The sequence below is a fragment of the Bidens hawaiensis genome, unplaced genomic scaffold (assembly GCF_021521415.1).
Source record: "Bidens hawaiensis isolate Kalapana, Puna unplaced genomic scaffold, B.hawaiensis_p1.1 tig00028231_1, whole genome shotgun sequence".
NCBI classification, from domain to species: Eukaryota; Viridiplantae; Streptophyta; class Magnoliopsida; order Asterales; family Asteraceae; genus Bidens; species Bidens hawaiensis.
Window position 1 is genome coordinate 251512 of NW_027494588.1, and position 19607 is coordinate 271118.

Here is a 19607-nt window from a genome sequence, read left to right on the forward strand (position 1 = left end):
TGGTTGTATGTTGATATTATATTACTAGCCTGGTGGTATGGAAAGCATGTCTAATTTCCCTAAATATATTGCAAAAGCAAGGTAAAGATCTTTTCATTCTTCTGTTTGTTTAAAATTAAGGGTTCTTGAAACTTATAAATAAGTAAATAGCCATCATTTTGCCTGTCTCAAGATGAAAACCCTCAATAATTGATAACAAAGCTGATGACTTGGCAAAGGTGACATGTCCTAAGCTAATCTACACCATTCAAAGTCAAGTTTATAAAAATCATTTAATGTCTTTTTTTTTTGAAAAAAAAAAATTGATGCTGCAAAAGCTTCTCTGATATGTGTTGGCATAGGTTAGTTGCTTTTATTGAGGGCGAAATGGAACAATTTTAAGATTTGTGAAAAGGAGACAGCGAAAAGCTTTCTCTAACGAAGGCAACCATGCTGTGATTTTGACAACTCTCAACAACCAAATAGCTGCACCAACAGGTCCACAGACTACAAGCATTTCTTAAGTTTTAAATAGCGCTTAAAAAACTCACGGCTAGCTTGAAATTGGATTGTTTGTAAACGAGACAAGCCGACTCCCTTTGTAACCAGTCCAAGGGTTTGTAAAGGAGGAAGTCAACAGTTGACCTGCAAAAAAAGATGGCATGTTCAAGGGTTTGTAAACAGTCCAAGGGTGGCATGTTCAGGACCTGCAAGAAAGGAGGAAAGTCAACAGTTGACCAAGAATCTAAAAAGCGTCGAAATGGTAAAACAGGTAGTTAAGTTGATTTTAGACTACACATTTAATTTCAAGGTATAAGAGAACCTTTGATCACCGATAGCTTTTAATGGGACTATATATCCCTTGACATCTTATAAGCCTACTTGACTACTTACTTATGATCTCTTAAACTTTTTTTTTATACTATGTAATGGCAAAAGATATTATTGTATTGTTTACTTATGTTATAGTTAAGTTAGTTTTTTGTTCATTTTGTTTGCCTTCGTTTTGTTTTAGATATTCTGCCTTTTCTTTCATTAGATTTGTTTATAAAATGTTTTAATAATTAAAAGTTAGTCAAGTGTATGCTTACCTTGCAAATTCTCTGGTGTTGATGTTAAAGACTTATTACCCTCTTTGTTTCGTTATTCACTCTTTGTTTCGTTATTCTTATTTTTACTTAGCCTACACTAGCATGTGTTGCATTAACCTATAGCAAACTACCATACTATCACAAACTGTAACGACACCATCAAATTTATGTCGCGCCTTTGTCGGGAACCTTACTCATACCGACCTAATCCTCGTGGTGTCCCGCTGCAACGCGCTGACACATCTACTAGTGTATATTAATTCACTTGGAAATTTTCTCTCTTTACAGGAATTAGGTGAGGTTTGAATTAGTTTTTTTTTATAGGTTTGGCTTTGTTAGAAATATACATTTTAAGCCATAAACTGTGAATCATACATAACGAACATTGAAGAAAACGCATCCCACTGTTCTTTCCGTAACTATAAACTAAATGCAAAAGTTCACCTAATTTGAATGATATCTAGTTGTTTATAACTTTCTATAAGCTGAGATATAAAGTTTTTGTGCCTTTATTGTAGGAGTTCATATTAGGGGTGTTCATCATATCAAATAATGAATTATTCGGCTTATTCAGCTCGGAATTTTCAAATTAGAAAATTTTGGGACCCCATTCGGTTTGAGCCAATCATAATTAGAGATATTGCAATCCGATCTAAATCTATCTGAATTTAATTTGGACCGTATTTGGATAGATCCAAGTGATCTGATTAAGCTAGATAACAGTTTTTTTTTTTATAATTTTTGGTTCCTGTTTCTTAACTTTCGGCTCCTAACATTAATTTTACTAGTTTAAAATCACAACAAACATTATGCAAAACCGGAAAATACTAAGCAGTCTTGAAAACAAATTCAAGTTCAAACTTCAAAAAACAAAGTCTAAATAAATCCATCATAATTCGTAAAAATTTAAAAAAAAACACAACCTTCATGATCCAACAAGCACACCAACATGCTCCTTATCCCCTCAAGCAAACCAACATGCTCCTTATCCCCTCGATCTATAGATTTCTCATCTCTACAAAAAGAAAAATAAGAACAAATAAATAGACAAACAGGTGTGAAATTTTCAATGGGCCGTGTCATATCCTACTAAAAACATGTTATACACTTATTCGGGTTAAACAGAATGATCCGCATTTTTAAATTTTCAAATACGAATCCGAGCCGAACATCCAAATAACTAATTTCGATTCGGATCGATCATACTATCCGAATAAAAATTCGGATCAGTTTATTTCAGTTTCGGTTGTTGTTCAAATTTTCAGTTTTCTTGAACGCCCCTAGATAAAATGTTAATAATTTTGGCTAAAGAAACATGTAAAAATGTTCAGTGTGTAAAACATGCTGAAAACCACCCAAAGTATGCAAGTAAAGCCTCCTTAACCATAGTATAAAAATCTTGAAAAGCTATATGAAATAATCAATACATTAATTATTATTAATACCATAATATTGTGACACTAGTTATCTAAAATTTGGAATAGGTTTTATATTTATTGGTTTGGAGACTAGATCAAAGCAAAGGCCAAAGGAAGACATTGTTAATGTTGCCCTAACAGAGACTACAACTCATTGGCTAACTACAATTTCAATGACCTCTTAAACATAAATTAGCCAAATTCCTTTTAAGCTAGATGAATAGCGACCTATCAAACCTCTTTCCTTAGCTCTTCAGCCTGTTGTTTGAAAGATAATAAAGCAACGATGCTAACATGTAGACGACTTACCCTGTTTAGAGAGCATGAACTTCCACAGATCCAAAGTCGTAGAGTTTAACCAAGCTAGGACGATAAGTCATTATCGAATCGATGCTGGCCCAATGCAAATTTGAGTGTAGAACAGTATTCGTGTTAAGACAATACGCCAGCAGTTCATTTGTTGATTGAACTTGGACCATCAAAATACCAGTACCTTTTAAACCATCAGTGAGACACAAGAGTCTCCTCCACCCGCTTGACGGAAGAATAGGGTTTTCTATAGTTATCTCTTTACACCAAGATGCATCCTTCATCACCCAAACCTCCAATCCTAACGAACCCCAAGAAACCCGACCCAACCTACCTTTCAGAACTCCCAACATTTGCATAGATTCTCCCGGTGGTCCCGGAGGGGATGGACATAACTCAAATGTCTCCTTATTCAAATCAAAATCATAAACCCGGCCATCATCAAGCCAATAGACATGACTATTCACATATACACCAGGTTCTGGATACCCCGCAAAGTTAAAGCGGGAATTAGGGGTTTGTCCCAAAACTCTCCGTTCAGGCGTACCAAGAGTGTAAACCTCGATTTCAGCCATGTAAACCTCTGGTACTATATCATATGCATCTGAGCATAATACACTACCACAGAGCAACATCACTTTATATTCCCCTGCCGTTGATACTCCGAAACCATAACGTACCACACCCTTCAATCGTGGTTTAGGAAGATTGATGTATCCTTCCATGACAGGATTTAATATGTAGAAGTCATCCAATCCGTGAGTGCAGCAGACCAAACCATTCACAAAAGATTTTTACGAGCACAAAATTTAAGACTAATGCCCATGACTGGATTCCACTGGCCCATATCATGATCTACCCACACTAGACTTCCTGGCCAAGTGGTGTGCTCATGAACCATCAGTGCCTCATGCGATCTGGAGAGATGAAGACCAACAAAGTAAGGATCGGAAAGAAGATCCCACCACTTTGTGCACACACACTTGCAACGCATGACCGGAAGTCTGGATAAAACCTCCAGGATGAGATTTTCTGGTAAGGCGTCATCCATTGACTGATGCAGCCGAGAAACCATAACTAGGGTTTGGTTTTTGTGGATGAAGCGTGCGTCTGCCAATAAACTGATGTATTCTACAGTTTTTAAACCGCTACATGTGGTTTTATATAACACTCACTCACTCACTCTTAAAAAAAATAAAGGTAATGGTCTTGAATAATATAAAAAAGTTCACAAGAAGATTATTATTATTAAAAATATATAAAGGTAATGTCCCGACCCATGATGCAAGACACGATCATGTTTACTCACACGTTGAATTTATTCATATAACAGTCTTCTTATTTTAAAGCTTTATTCATCTTTGTTCTTTATGTTCTTTGATGCTTGATCCACTCAATTGATCCCTATCACATAGACGTGTTAGAACATGGTCCTGGTCATTTTCATATGAAGCCAAACTTTAAAACATGAGAGTTTATAAAACTGTAATTATTCATTTATGAAACTTGTTGTCCGCTTACATATCTCTTTATTGTAATTGAATCCTTGTGATTACTATTAATTATTATTATTATTATCAAAAAACAAAAAATAATAATTTATAAGATTGACGCGCAATCCGGGTTGAGATTGTGACTTCTTGACCAATGATATGAAGCTAAACTTTCAACATGCAGCCTAATGTTGTTGACCCAGACGGATCAAACAGTCATATCAAGCGAACTTATCAAACAAACGAACACGAGATTTGGGGTGACAACCCTCGACTCCTTTCATATAACCAAACGAACATAACTTCACGAACATACAAGGAGAAGAGACCTCTCTTGACTCACACAAATAAAACTAATAATCTATACCCTATTTATAGACCTACTAAACTTGTTATTCAAGACAAACCCAACTTGGAAAACAAAACAAACTTATTCTAGAATAATCCATACTATTCTTACCATACTAAACAATTATTAATATAAAAATTAACAAAACAAACCCCGAACTTTAATCACTTAACAAATCAAGATTAAATCTTCATTCACCCATTTAATCTTGAATTGTATTTCTTATTGCATTTTTTCCTCCTTTACAACTGACTATAGCATACTTGCTTCACCGATTCTTCAAACTTAACATCCGTTCCTTCCGTACTTAACTTTGAAGCCATATTGCCATTTTCTTTCTCAACTCGATTATTCTCATCAATTCGTTCTTGACCAATACTTTCACAAACTCCAAACATATCATTTGGAATTGTTCCAAACCGAATATCCCTCACTTCCATAATCGGTTTCACATCATAACTTTCTCTTTTCATCTTCAAAGTTGTTAAGATTACAACACACATGAAGCTTGATGTTGTACGTCATATTCAGATTTCTCTGAACCTTCATCAACAATCTCTCATTCTGGATCATATAGCCTCAAAATCCCGTTGGCTATTTCAATCTTACATCCTTCTTCATTCAACTTACCCAAGCTAAGAAGATTGGTATTCAACTTAGGCATATAGAAAACATCACAAAACATTTTCTTTTCACCAATCTTACCACAGTCACATTACATTTACCTTTGATTTCGATCTCGGATCCATCACCAAACTTCACTTGACCCAAAACTCGTTCATCCAAGGTAGTAAAAAACTCTTTCTTTCCTGACATATGATGACTTGCACCATTGTCTAAGTACCACGTTCCTTCATTCTTTTCATTTTTTCAAACATACCAGAAATAACCTTTTCTTCATTTAAACTTATTATCTTCATTGAACAAACTACCATAAACAAAGAAGGATCAACATCATCTTCTTTCTTTGTCAAATTCACATCATCATTCCCTTTGCTTGGTTCTTTACATTCATTCGAGTAGTGCCCAATCTTATCACAGTTGTAGCACGTTACATACTTCCTTCTATCTTCCCATTCTTCAGGGTTTATTTTTCGGTATTCACCCCGTTCATCATTCTTACGTTCACCATTCCATTTTGGGTTCCCTCTTCCTCGTTCGTTGTATCTTCCATGGTCTCTACCACGTCCTCGGTAGTTTTCAACTTTCTTTTCGGTTTGAGTGAACATGAGCTGACTTTGGGATGAACTTTCATTCACATTCTTGAACTTGTTTATTTCTTCATATGCCTTTAAATGTCCAACCACATCTTCAAAAGCCATTGTTTCAATGTCTACGAGTAGCTCCATCAAAGAAACAACAGATAAATATTTATCTGGCATAGAGTTCAAGAATTTTCATACCAAAACATCTTAACGGGTCAAACAATCATATCAAACGAACTTATCAGACAAACGAACATGAGATATTGGGGTGACAACCCTCGACTCTTTTCATATAACCAAACGAACATAATTTCACGAACATACAAGAGAAGAGACCTCTCTTAACTCAAACAAGTAAAACTAATAATCTAGACCTACTAACTTGTAATCCAAGACAAACATAACTTGAAAAACATGACAAACTTATTCTAGAATAATCCATAATATACTTACCATACTAAACATAAATTTATATAAAACTTAACATAACAAACCCCGATCTTTAATCACTCAACAAATCAAGATTAAATCTTCAAATGTTTGTTTATTTTTATACTAGGGTTGGAGAGTGAGTATTGAAATAAAAACGAACAAAAAAACAATTCAGGGTTACGGAGCTTGGTTTGACCCAAAAATACTACCTAGGGGTGCAAACGAGCCGAGCACGACTAGGCTCGAGCTCGACTCGTTTAACTTACATAGAGCTTGAGCTCGAGCTTGGCTCATTTAGAGCTCTATTTCCAAAGCTCGAGCTCGGCCCGTGGGTAGATTTTCAAGCTCGAGCTTGGCTCGGGCTCGGCTTGTTTACCATTTGTAATTTATTTTTTAAATAATATAATTATATATATATATATATATATATATATATATATATATATATATATTCTGTATAAAATAATATATATTATTTAGTTATTTTTATTTATTTTTTATAGCACTATATATATATATATTAAATATATATTTCAAGAAATTATATAAATGGCATGCTCGTTTAGACTCACGAGCCAGCTCGAGCTCGATAAGTGAAGCTGAGGCTTGGGCTCGTTTATTAAACGAGCTTACTTTTAGGCTCGACCTTGGGCTCGATTACACTCGGCTCCTTCGAGCTTTTTGGCGAGCCGATCTCGAGTAGCTCACAGGCAGCTCGGCTCGTTTTCACCCCTAATACTATCCCGGGGTTTCAAAGTCCGGTTTTATGTGAAAAAGGACAAAAGGCCATTAACACATACGTTTCTGTTAAAAACTCTAAAAACACCATTTGTGAAATGCAATGATTTTTACACCTTTCGTGAAAATGGTCCTAAAACATCATTTTTGAAAAACAAAATGATAAAATCAGATATCATGTACCTTTACATAACTAAACACACGTAAATGTTTGATTACTTTTTTATGGCTTTTTAATTTTTTTTATTTCTTTTTTGTCACATGTGGGATTTGAACATTAACAACTTGAAAAACAAAACTTTATACAACACTTCCGTATTACTAGGCCCAAGACCCTTTGATAAGTATTTAATTAGTTTAACTTAATTCATTAATGTCTAGAACAATTAGTTATTTACATTAACAACACTAATGAATAGCCTCACCAAAGTATGGAGGGCAATAGCTATATTTCTAACTCATGTTCTTTTCTTTTCTGATTACTTCCGGAATGCAAAATTTATATAAAGTTTAATACATGTTACGAGTAAGGATTAGGGTAAGACTATCGATGGCAATGGGATAGGATTTCGTTTGAACAACCCTAATTTCAAACCTTTGAAGAAGATCACAACCACGATCTTTGTTACGTACCAATTTTCCTACATATATGGAGGAGATCGATTTGACTGATGTGAAGATCAAAGTAATATTTTAAATTTAATTTTTTTTTTTTGACCTCTGTGAAGAACAATATTGTTGAAAATAGTTCCAATTACAATAAAGAGGCAGGTAAGCGGGCAACAAGCTGCGCCGCCACTCCCTTTTGAATGGCAAAACCGATCCTACTGAAAACAAAGTTATCGTTCTTCGGCTTCGATGAGTTACTTTGCACGACCCGCTGAACTCTTTTTAGAAACGCAACAGCATCGGGGGCAAGGGACCCAAATGTGTCAAAAGCAAAAGGAATGAAGGCGTGTTGATTCTCCACACACGTATTCTCGTGCTTAGCAATTTTTCCTGCTTCTGCCTTTAGCACGGCATGCCTAGCAACAAACCCAGTGTCCCTAAGCCCGACAAGAGGGGACACCCCAGTAAGGTCCACACAAGCATGCCTTCCCCCCCCCCCCCCCCCGCCCATCCAAACACAAGAATGTCCGCTGGTCGGAGAGTAGACCTTCCTTCACGTGGATCCGACAAGAAATTCACAGGAGCCTCTTTTCTTGCCGAGATTCCCGCCCGTTTTAACACATCACAAAGGACATCTCTGACCAAATCATGTCTATATTTGAACCCAGGGAGTTCTTTGCAATGAATCGCGTGTTCACCAAAATTATCTAAACAAACCTTACGACAGACCGGGCATGGCTCATCAACTGGGAACAGTGGGATCATTAAACGATATTTAAGAATGGCTCGGTACTCCACTGCTGACATGTGCTGGCCTAACCCTTCGATTGGGGTGACAGTCAAAAAGTCTTGAGCATGAGGAGCCTGAAGACATTCTAATACCGCTCTTTGACGAGAGGACATGCCAAACTTTTCTCCCAAACTTTGGACGGTTTTACTATAAAGGGCACTCGCCAAAGCATTTTGGGCTTTAGGGGGGGCGGTGTCCTTATTAGCGAACCCGCCAAGATCAAAATCGGGAATAGAGTTGTGCAAATAATCCATCACACACCCAAAATCGGAATCCAACCCATCACCACCACAAACACGCAAAATGTGGTTCTGTAACTTCCAAGATTGTGCTCTCGAGGCGACGAAAGCATAGGTGGAAACATCCTCAGCTGAATATAACACTAAACCACCGAAATGGATAGGGAGAGAGGCTAGTCTCCATTGAAAATCCCCAAAAAACGGACCCCCACATACCACAATATCCTCAATCGCCGCTCGAAGCCCTTTGTCAAAAACAGAGACAGCTTCCTTAACAAACATAGGCTGACATGTTCGGAGTCCAAACAACAATTTAGCCACCCCCATACATGAGCGAAGCAAGAGAAGCTCACATTGAGGGTCACGCAGACAAGTAAGACATCTCATTAGTTCCACGGCTCTTGAAGCACTGGTAATGGCCAAACTACTGATAAACCCAGCATCCCGGCTAACCGCACCTCCAAGGAGTTTTACCACTAACTCCGGTCTCCCAATCCCTATAGGAAATAAACCTACTTTTGCCTTTACCCCATTTCACGACGGCCAATATACTTCTGTCTTTTTAATATTAAGCTCAAGCCCTAAACTTGGCCCCTTAGATCTAATTATATCCAAGGCTTTAGCCACTTCAATGGCGTCTCCTATAATCGTGCCATCATCTAAGTACCATGCATGGAAAAGTAACTTGCAACCATCTCGTACTTGATGAATGAGGGGGTGTAAAGCTAAAGCAAAGAGAAGGGGTCCTAAAGGATCGCCATGTTGAACCCCAGTAGTTGACTGGATACAATCATTCCCTACATATAGCCTTGCCGGTTGCCCGTAAAGAAAATTAACCCATAGGGAAATAGATGGGCATCTGGCACAAACTTCCTGCAGGAGGGTGGTCCTATCCATCAGGTTGAAGGCATTAGAAAAAAGTAATATTGCTTATGATTTAATCTCCAATATTCTTACAAAGATGGGTCGTAGGTTCTGGGAAATACGAGTTGGCATAGTCTCCTTTAAACAGATTGTTTTATCAAACCAAACGTCTTACGAATTAACTAGAGTGGTCATACCATCTTTTTTATACATAATAAGCAGCTATATAGATAGGACGATACATCAAAACAAATCGACACATGCTCCCACTTAATCTATGAGAAGATGTACCCTTATTGTTGGTTGTATTTTAAACCTGAATCTTTAATAAATCGAACAGTTGAATACCATCCTTTTCATTATCTGAAGCTTTCTATATTCTTAAATTAACAGGAAAAATTCAAAGTAGTTGCAAAACTAAGAAAAATAGATTAGACCTTGAATATTTCCCATGTGGGTCATTATAAAGCCAAGTTGATTCTAGTTTTGAAATGGTAATTTTTGTTGAGCTACATAATCGAGCAAAGAGAACTAGGCTCAGAAACTATGTTAGTCGTATGAACTTCCATTACCGAAGGTGTTGTGAGGGAAACATCAACTTTCACCTCCACCTTACCATTTATATCATCCCCTTCTAAACTAGTTACTACATTTTCCTTGTATCCTCATCCTTTGTTTCTACACAAAGCGAGTTTCCCTTATTATATTCTTTTCTAACTTCTCAATAACGATATACAAATCCACCTTTTCTTCATCTATTTGATCTTCTACCATAGAATGATTCAGTTCACCTATTCCCGAACCAAAAACAAACTCACAACAACCACCGTTGTTTTTGCCACACTGCCTCTCAAGAATGATAAACGATAATTAACGCACAACTTAAAATAACCGACTTATATTATAACCAGAAAATATAACTCAGAAAACTGATTCCAATATCTTTGGTAGTGATGGTGGTGATTGTTGTGTTTTTTGTTGTTATTTTTGTTGTTTTTGTTGTTATCTAGCACTAACTTTGTAGATGTATTTATACTAGTAACTCAGCTTGGTCACCAAGCATAAGATGTTTCCACCACTCAACTTGGCCATCGAGATGAACTTGGGCAACAAGGTCAACTTGGACAACAAGGTGAACTTGGCCACCAAGCAAATGGAAGAATGTTTCATAATACCCCTTAAACTTTAACTGACTTGTTGAAACCTCTTAGGCCCGGTTCACCGACTTGTGACCCGAAATAGAAATTAATCCAACATTCACCCCCCCCCCACCTAATTTCTTATTCAGATTAGTAAGGTCTTCAACTCCAAGTAACTCGCGCATCTCCGTGAACTTGATTCTTGCGAGTGCTTTAGTGAGGATATCGACCCGCTGCTCTTTCCCGCTAATGTGCTCAACATCAACCTCGCCGTCGTTGTAGCAATCTTGGATAAAATGAAAGCGAGACTGTATATGTTTTGTTCGGTTCTGAAAAACCGGATTTTTCACAAGGGCTATTGCGGACGTGTTACCAACTTTCAACTCAACTTTCTGCAATGTTTCTCCAGTCAACTCGCTCAACAAATCTCGGAGCCATACAACTTTGCATGCAGCTGTTGAAGCCGCCATGTAGTCGGCTTCACACGATGAGAGTGAAACTGTCACTTGCTTTTGTGAGCACCATGTAATTGAAGATTGCCCGTAATAAAACATGTGCCCCGTGGTATTTCTACCATCATCCTCATCTATGTTGTGACTACTATCACTATAACCCACTAGTCGTTTGGACCCGTTCTTTCCGTACTTGATCCCGTAACTCGTCATTTTCTTCAAATATCTCAATAGGTGTCGTATTTCCATCCCATGAGATTCTCGTGGGCTTTGTATATATCGACTAACAATACCCACAGAGTACGCCATATCCGGATGGGCGTGTAATAAATATTGTAAACAACCCACTACCTTTCGATATCAAGTTCGACTTCATTCTCAGCTTTTGAGTATTTCACAACATGATCCATCGAGACTTGAGATGGATTGTAGTTTTGCATACTGGTCTCCTTCAGAATTATTTTGGCGTATCCTTCTTGTGTAATTACTATCCCAACCTCTCATTGAAATACTTCGATTCTGAGATAGTAAGTTAACTTCCCGAGATCCGACATCTCAAACTTGGTCGTCATACCGCTTTTGAAATCGGATATTATACTCGAGCTTGTACCTATCACAAATAAATCATCCACATACACGGCTACGATCAAAAAATGTTTCCCATATGTATTTCGGTAAACCGACTGTTCCTTAAAACATTTTTGAAACTTCATGTCTCGTAGGATGTTACCGAGCTTTGTGTTCCAAGTTCGGGGAGATTGCCTTAACCCGTACAAGGCCTTTGACAACTTGTAAACTTTTTCCTCCTCGCCTTTTTTTCTCGTATCCTTCGGGTTGTGAAACGAACACAACTTCTTTCAATTCGCCATGCAGAAAAGCTGTTCTTACATCAAGATGGTGGATTTCCCACCCATTAGATGCAGCCAATGCGATTAGTAGCCGAACGGTCTCTCAGGCTACCGAAGCGAAAACATTATCGAAGTCAATCCCGGGTTGTTGCACGTAAACCTTTGCAACCAACCGAGCTTTGTACTTGTTTATCGTTCCATCCGCATTACGTTTGATTTTGAACACCCACTTCAACCCGATACATTTTGCACCCTTTGGAATTTCGACTAACTTCCATGTTCCATTCTTGTTTATTGAATTGGTCTCGGTGTTCATAACACGGACCCATTCTTGGTTCGAGCCTCAAAATAGCTACTCGGTTCACCACTTGCTGTGAGAAGCAATTGCTAATAGTCAAAGTCAATATGTAACACATAATCTTCTTGTAATCTTCTTAGTAAAACCGAGACTCGGGTTGAACGTCATAGACCCATTTGGGCCTCAATTTCACCCGAATAGACATGTGACCCATTACTCGTCGACTGAATTTGATAGCGGGTTGAGGAATTAGGCCTGATATGACTTGGTTCGGTTGAGTCGTTGGACTCGGGTTGAAACGATGATGTAGGTTCAGAGCTTGGGCTACCCAGGTTACTTACAGACGTTTCTTCAATGGTGGGTTCGATTTGACCAATTCCGTTGTCAACCGCACCCCCCCCCCCTCAAACATTAGAAAACATACCTGGTTCATAGTCATTCTTCTCGACTTCTTTACCCAATTCCATCCTTTTTTTCGTCAAACACAACGTATCGACTAACAATAATTTTTCGGGTGTTCGGATCGAAGAGACGGTATGCTTTTGAACCCGTCTCCGACCCGAGATAAATGAGCTGTCTTGACCTGTCACCGAGTTTTTAAAGATATACACTATAAACTTTAGCATACGCCATGCACCCAAATACTCGAACGTGTTCAATAATCGGTTTCTTTTTCTTGAACCGCTCATATGGAGTCTGATCAACCAAGATCCGGGTTGGGACCCAATTGATTAAAAAGGTTGAATGTCGGACCGCTTCTCCCCACATATAATTCGGTACCTGCATCGTTTTTAGAATACTCCGCACCATCCCTATTAAAGTTCTGTTTTGCCTTTCTACCACGCCATTTTGTTGTGGCGTGTACGGGGCGGTTAAATGCCGGATAATTCCACTTTCATCGCAGAATCGATTGAAATCACGTGAAATGATTTCTCCTCCCCTATGGGTTCAAAGAGTTTTCATTGGTAAACCTGCCTCCGTCTCGATTAGGGCTTTAAACCTCTTAAAACTTTCAAACGCTTCACCTTTTTCTTTCAATAAAAACGTCCACATATATCGTGAGTAATCGTCTATAATAACAAAGACATACCTATTACCCGAGATGGTGGATGGGGTATTGGAGCGCAAAAATCACCATGAACTAACTCCAAAGGTTGGGATGCTCTAAACGAGGATGTAGCCGGAAACGAACGCCTCATTTGTTTACCCACCAAACATGATTCACACAACTGATTTCGTGTTTAACATGTGGTAAACCTCGTGCAAGATCTTTCTTAGCCATCTATTTCATTAACTCGAAATTGATGTGCCCAAGTCTTGCATTCCAACACCATGCATCATCTTTGATCTTTGATTTCAAACACACGAGAGCTCCAATCTTCATACATATTTTGTAGAGTCAGTTTGCGGATCTCTTAACCTTCATGAGTAACCTCCCATTCTCATCGTACATTTTCAAAAGATCGTGTGTCATCCCAATGTCACATCCGGACTCCGTTGCTTGAACGAGACTTATTATATTACTTTTTAACTCCGGAATGTAATAAATCTCGGTTAGCAAGTCTTGGTCACCCGATTTTCCTTGGAAAAATATTGAGTCTTTTCCCTTGATTTGAACAAATGACCCATCTCCGAACTTAACATTCCCGGTTATGTTCTCGTTTAACTCTAAAAAATATGACCGGTTTCCCGTCATATGATTACTTGCCCTGATATACGTCTATTTATACATCTCGAATCCCTTGTAAAGTTATGTTTATTTAATGTTTTAAGTTCATTTTAGTTCTAGTTTTGTTTATCTTTTATTAATTTAGGTTTTGAGTCAAGTTTTATATATTTATCATGTTTTAACTCTATTGGTGTCTTGCATGTTTTACTTAATTCTTTCTATCTTTTCATGCGAAGTTTAAGTACGTTTTGTTCGTTAATGACTACATGATTATTCCACTTAGCGTTTCGATTTGTTTTCATGTAGATGGTGGTTTGAAAGTCAAGGAAAACAAGTTCTAGAAGATTCTCAATGTTACTTGGAGTTTAAGAAGAGATTAATCAAGATTTAATAAAGAATAATCAAGAAAAAACAACAAAAATCCGATTTTCCCTTTAGAGGGCGCCGCCGCCCGCGAAGGCTAGAGGCCATTCCCTTCGGGGGGCGCCTAGGCCTTCTGGTCAGCAAAAAAGGGCGCCGCCGCACGCGAAGGAAGGGGCCGCGGGGCGCCTAGGGCTCCCTGGTCAGCCATCTTTGCAAGTCCAAGCCCGTTACTCGCTTATATAAACATCTCTTGCAAACCTAGCAGAGGGAAACAACTTGGGCAGCCAATTTTGGAGAGAAAACAAAGGGTTTGAAGGTTATTTGGAGCTAGTAATCAAGGAAGATCATCAAGCTTTCATCCAAGTGTTCAAGGATCGATTAAGACGGGTTCTTTCGTTCTTTATCTTTGTTCTTGTTCATTATCTTTCATGATGTTTCCTTTTGTTCTTTGGTTTAGTTCTTTGATTATAACTATGCAAGGCTAGACTTCATGTCTACCTAGGTTTGATGAACATGTTTGATGCATGATTCTTGCTTTGGATAATTGTTTGATTATGGATTTCGTTATTTAATAGTAAAGACTTGGTTTTGTTTTCATGATGCGTATAAGTATTTATTATCTTGATTGATTATTAACTATTGCTTCACATAGATCTTTTATCTTTTGATTGTGTTCTTTAGATTTAAGGTTTATGTTTAAATCATTACTTGGTGTCTTGATTATTGTGATTAAATGGGCCCGTTAGATCATAGAAGCTTGTTGATTGTTGATTAGGATTATGAATGCTTTGCCAAATTCCAATAGCTGTAAGGTGAGGAGTGTGACATCTGCCCCATCCGACCCGACCCAGGTACCCGTTTTCCGATCCGATTCTTTTTATGATTTAAAATTTAATTATTTCCTTTTAAAACTTGACATTTAAAATATATATTACTAATAAAATATTTTCCTTCCCGCCTCTTTCTCTCTTTCCGCCGTCCCGCTCTCCTTGTCCTTTGTTTCTTCCCGCCTAAGGTTGTCTGCGCAGTTCCACGCGCCAGACTCCTTACAAGGAAGCCTGCGTGGAGACCGTCTGTTGCTGCGATACGCGAGGCGAACTGTCCCCGCAGCGCGCTAAGGATTATAGTTCTTCCCGCGACGCGCTTAGAATTGAAGTTCTTCCCGCGGCGCGCTTAGAATTGTAGTTCTTCCCGCGGCGCGCTAAGGTTGGTTCTGTCTGCCTTCACGCTCGCGCACTCTTGACCTTCTGTGTCTACCTTCGCGCTCGCGCGCTCGAGCCTTCTCGCGCTAAACCCCTTTGAGTCTTTTCTTCTGTTTAATCCAGCTGTTTACTTTTGTGATGTCTTATCTTCTGTGCTGTTGACCTGACCTATCTTATGTCTGAAAAGCCACTTTCGGCGCAGCATGTGCACCAACCCCATTGGTTGACAGAAAAAGTGCTGACATTATCTTTTGAGATCTGCTTTTCCATGCTTTGACCAGTACCTTTATCTGACCCTCCCATGCCTGTTTACTGTTCCCTGTCAGCTTTCTCTTGTCCCCTGCAGCTGCCATATCTTTTGATATCTTTTGCTTTTGGAACCTTTTTGCTTTTGTTATCTTTTGCTTGATCCTGTTGAAGATCTTTTCCTCTTTTCTAGGGATTGTGTTCCCTAGGGTTTTCCTATAAATAATAATGTTATTTTCCTAACACTACACACACAAAGCACTTAAACTCTCCTGTTCTCTCTTGCTCCTTGCCGTTGTTCTTCCTCAGCCGCTTCTCTCTGCCTCCGTCTTCCTTCCTGTTCTGCCCTGATTTCCGGTAATATATAATATATAATATATAATAATTTACTTATTAATTATGCTAACTTATAATCAAGACTTAAAACAAATCATTAAAACGATAATCTTTAATTATAGGATAACTTTGCTTGTTAAGAGTTGGTTCTTGCTTTATCTTACACCGCACCGTTATCAAGTGAGTAATCTCGTACCTAATCCCTTTTTATTTTTAATGTTTTGGGATGTTCATGTGTTCGTACAAACTGGAGTCTTAAACTTGTTTATGAACTTTAGTCGCGCAGTATCCCATGTGTTGAGGACGTTTACTTGGCTGTTTATCTGTATGTGTGTATCATTAACCGCTTTGTTCGGCCTATTCCGCAGTTTTCATGGATCCATTAGATGAACACGGGAGACCTATCGTTTACGGTTTTCTTTGTTTACACTTGCACAGATGTTTTCTTGTTTTTGTGCTCAATTGGGAGCACGGATTGAACTATGAGCTATGATCTATTTAGGCTTGATCACAATCTGATTACACCCTTGTTAAACACCAGACATACACGTGTTGCGCGCAGTGATTATTGTTATCTATTATTATCTATTAAACTTGATTTCTCACCAACACGCAAGTGTTTGACGTTTTATTTTAACACATGTTCAGGTTTGCTGTAGCTACATTTGGAGCTTGTGGACACGTAGGACGTTTTTACTTTTGGACCTAGATTAAAATGTATCCAGACAAGTTATTGTTGTTCGAATATTTTGCCTTATAATATATTGATTTATGTTGATTTATGTTATCTTGTGTTTACGTTGCGCGTGCGTGAATGAATATATTTATTAAATATTGACACCCAATAGTGTCACGAGTAATGAAACAATATGTGGCGCCCCGATGTATAATCCGCCTTTGGTCGGGGTGTTACAAGGAGTTGTTCATGTGTCTTGGTCAATTGCATGCTAGGATGGTTAGTGACAATATTCTTGCTTATTGTGTTGATCCATGTTCATGATGTCATGTTAACTTATCAAGTTATCTAGAGTTTAGTGTTTCGTAAGATTGCTTGCTTCAGATAGTATTAATCAACCCTAATTGATGACTTTGCGAAAATCAATAATACTGATTGCTTAATAATCCAATAATTATTCTTTGGGATTTCGTTTGATTCAGTCAAGGGTCCTTAGGGTTTGTTAGATGAATACATTTAGAAATCAGTTTCCATAATCATGTTAATTGTCCATTGCTTGATGATTGTTGATGCATGGGATTCTTACCTAGGTATATTCCTTCTCAATTTGGTTCCGATCTTGTGTTTGGTTGCTTGTTTCTCGTTTACTTGCTTATTTGTTTTCTTAGTTTAATATTAGTTTAAAATCCCCCTTAAAACATTTATAACAAATAGTCGTGTCGTAAGTCGAGTCTAATTAGTTAATTAACGTAATTTATAGATTCCTGTGGGTTCGATATTCCGGACTTACTTAGCTTAGTACAATTGACCGGTTCACTTGCCGGTGTTTTGTTAAGTTGAGTCTTAGGTCTAGTTTTTATTACTTGTTTAATTTAGTTAATATTTATTGACTGTTTTCACCACATCATTCCCCATTATCCAAATACCATACATCATCTTCGACTCGCTCAGTCTCGTATTTCTTTGATATTAGGTTTGTTCATTTAAGAACACAACTTGATGCATATACGCCGCATCATCAAAATTTTCATGAGCTTCGGTTTTGTTTGCTTCTTGACCCTTTTGAACTCAGTCCTGGCAACCGGATTCAAAGTGACCAAACTGGTCACATCGATAACATAAAATCTTTGACCGACCTTTTTCACATTTATTTTCCCCCGACTTGATGGCCCTTGTTCAGTACTAGGGGTTCGGTATTGGCCATTAAAACTTCCTCGACTGCGACCTCGACATCCTCGTCCTCGTCCCCCATTAGATTCATAACTTCTATAACTTGATGAATCATATTTACTGAATAAAAGTTTACCTTGGTCACCCCCTTGAATTTCTTCTTCTCGGATTCGCTCCTCATAGGCTCGGAGTCGGCCTACAACATCTTCAAATCCCATTTTATTGAGATCCAACACTTGCTCAAGCGAAGCAACCATCTGAATATACTTTGAACTTGGGAGACTTTTGAGAAACTTCTTTACCAACCTTGCTTCATCTATAACTTCACCGAGAGCCGCTGATTTTGAGGCAATGCTCGATAACTTGCCCACGAAGTTATCTATGGAATCTGAATCGTTCATTTTTGTATTGTCAAATTCCATTGACAAGGTCTGGAGACGTGCTTCTCTAACCCGTTTGACACCTAAGTGTCGGGTTTTAATCGAATCCCACATGACTTTAGCAGTTTCTTGATCTCCAATTTGCATGATCAAGGTTTCGGGTATGGATTGAAACAACAAGGCCATAGCCATGTCATTTTTGTCTTCATCGGAGACACCCGAGTTGATGGTGTCCCAAACTTTATGAACTCTTAGGACGACTTTAATCTTCATAGCCACACGGTATAGTTCGTTGCAGTTTACATTGGACATTGAACGGAATATGGCCCGTTCTCTTACCCTTTTGGCGGCGGCGGTGGAGTCGTGTCACCCATGGCTACTCAAACCCAACTTGTTTGAATAAAGTAACAATTGAACGAACTATGTGATCGACAATGACAACAACTTCTTCGGTAGATCAAACCAACTTGTTCGATCAACCACGTTAACAACTTCTTCGGGAAATCAAACCAACTTGTTCGATCGAAACACCTTCTTTGTTGCCGTTAATTATCGCTTTCTTGAACCGAGCTCTGATACCAATTCGAGAATGATAAACGATAACTAACGCATAACTTAGAAATAACCAACTTATATTATAACCAGAAAATATAACTCATAAAAACTGATTACAATATCTTTGGTAGTGATGGTGGTGATTGTTGTGTTTTTTGTTGTTGTTGTTGATATCTAACACTAACTTTGTACATGTATTTATACTAGTAACCCAACTTGGTCACCAAGCATAAGATGTGTCCACCACTCAACTTGACCACCAAGGTGAACTTGGGCAACAAGGTCAACTTGGCCTACAAGGTGAACTTGGCCACCAAGCAAATGGAAGAACGTTTCATAAACCCCTTAGACTTTAACCGACTTGTTAAAACCTCTTAGGCCCGGTTCACCGACTTGTGACCCGGAATAGAAATTAATCCAACAGCCTCAACCACCACTATCACCACCACATTACCACCACACCTCCACCCATTATGACCACGCCCTCATTCATCTCCTCCACTAATGACCCCCACCCCTCCACTTGTATGTTTGTCGCCATCAAAACCACCATTACTATATCCACTAGTCGCCAAGACCTCAATCATTACCACCACATGCATTTCCAATACACTTTTCACTATTGATATCATCCACCACAACTAACCACCGTAAATAAACAAAAACAAAATTGTATGTGGTGGTGGCTAGAGGCTACGCTTTTGAACCTGGTAGTGATGATGGGACAAGGGACATTATATGTTATGTGACTAAGGAG

The 19607-nt window shown here is 38.3% G+C and overlaps 1 pseudogene; it reads right to left on the bottom strand.

Annotated features, from left to right (window-relative positions):
- Positions 1-2041: 2041 nt before the first annotated feature.
- LOC143576505 (putative F-box protein At1g32420) lies at positions 2042-3848 on the bottom strand (annotated as a pseudogene).
- Positions 3849-19607: the final 15759 nt, after the last annotated feature.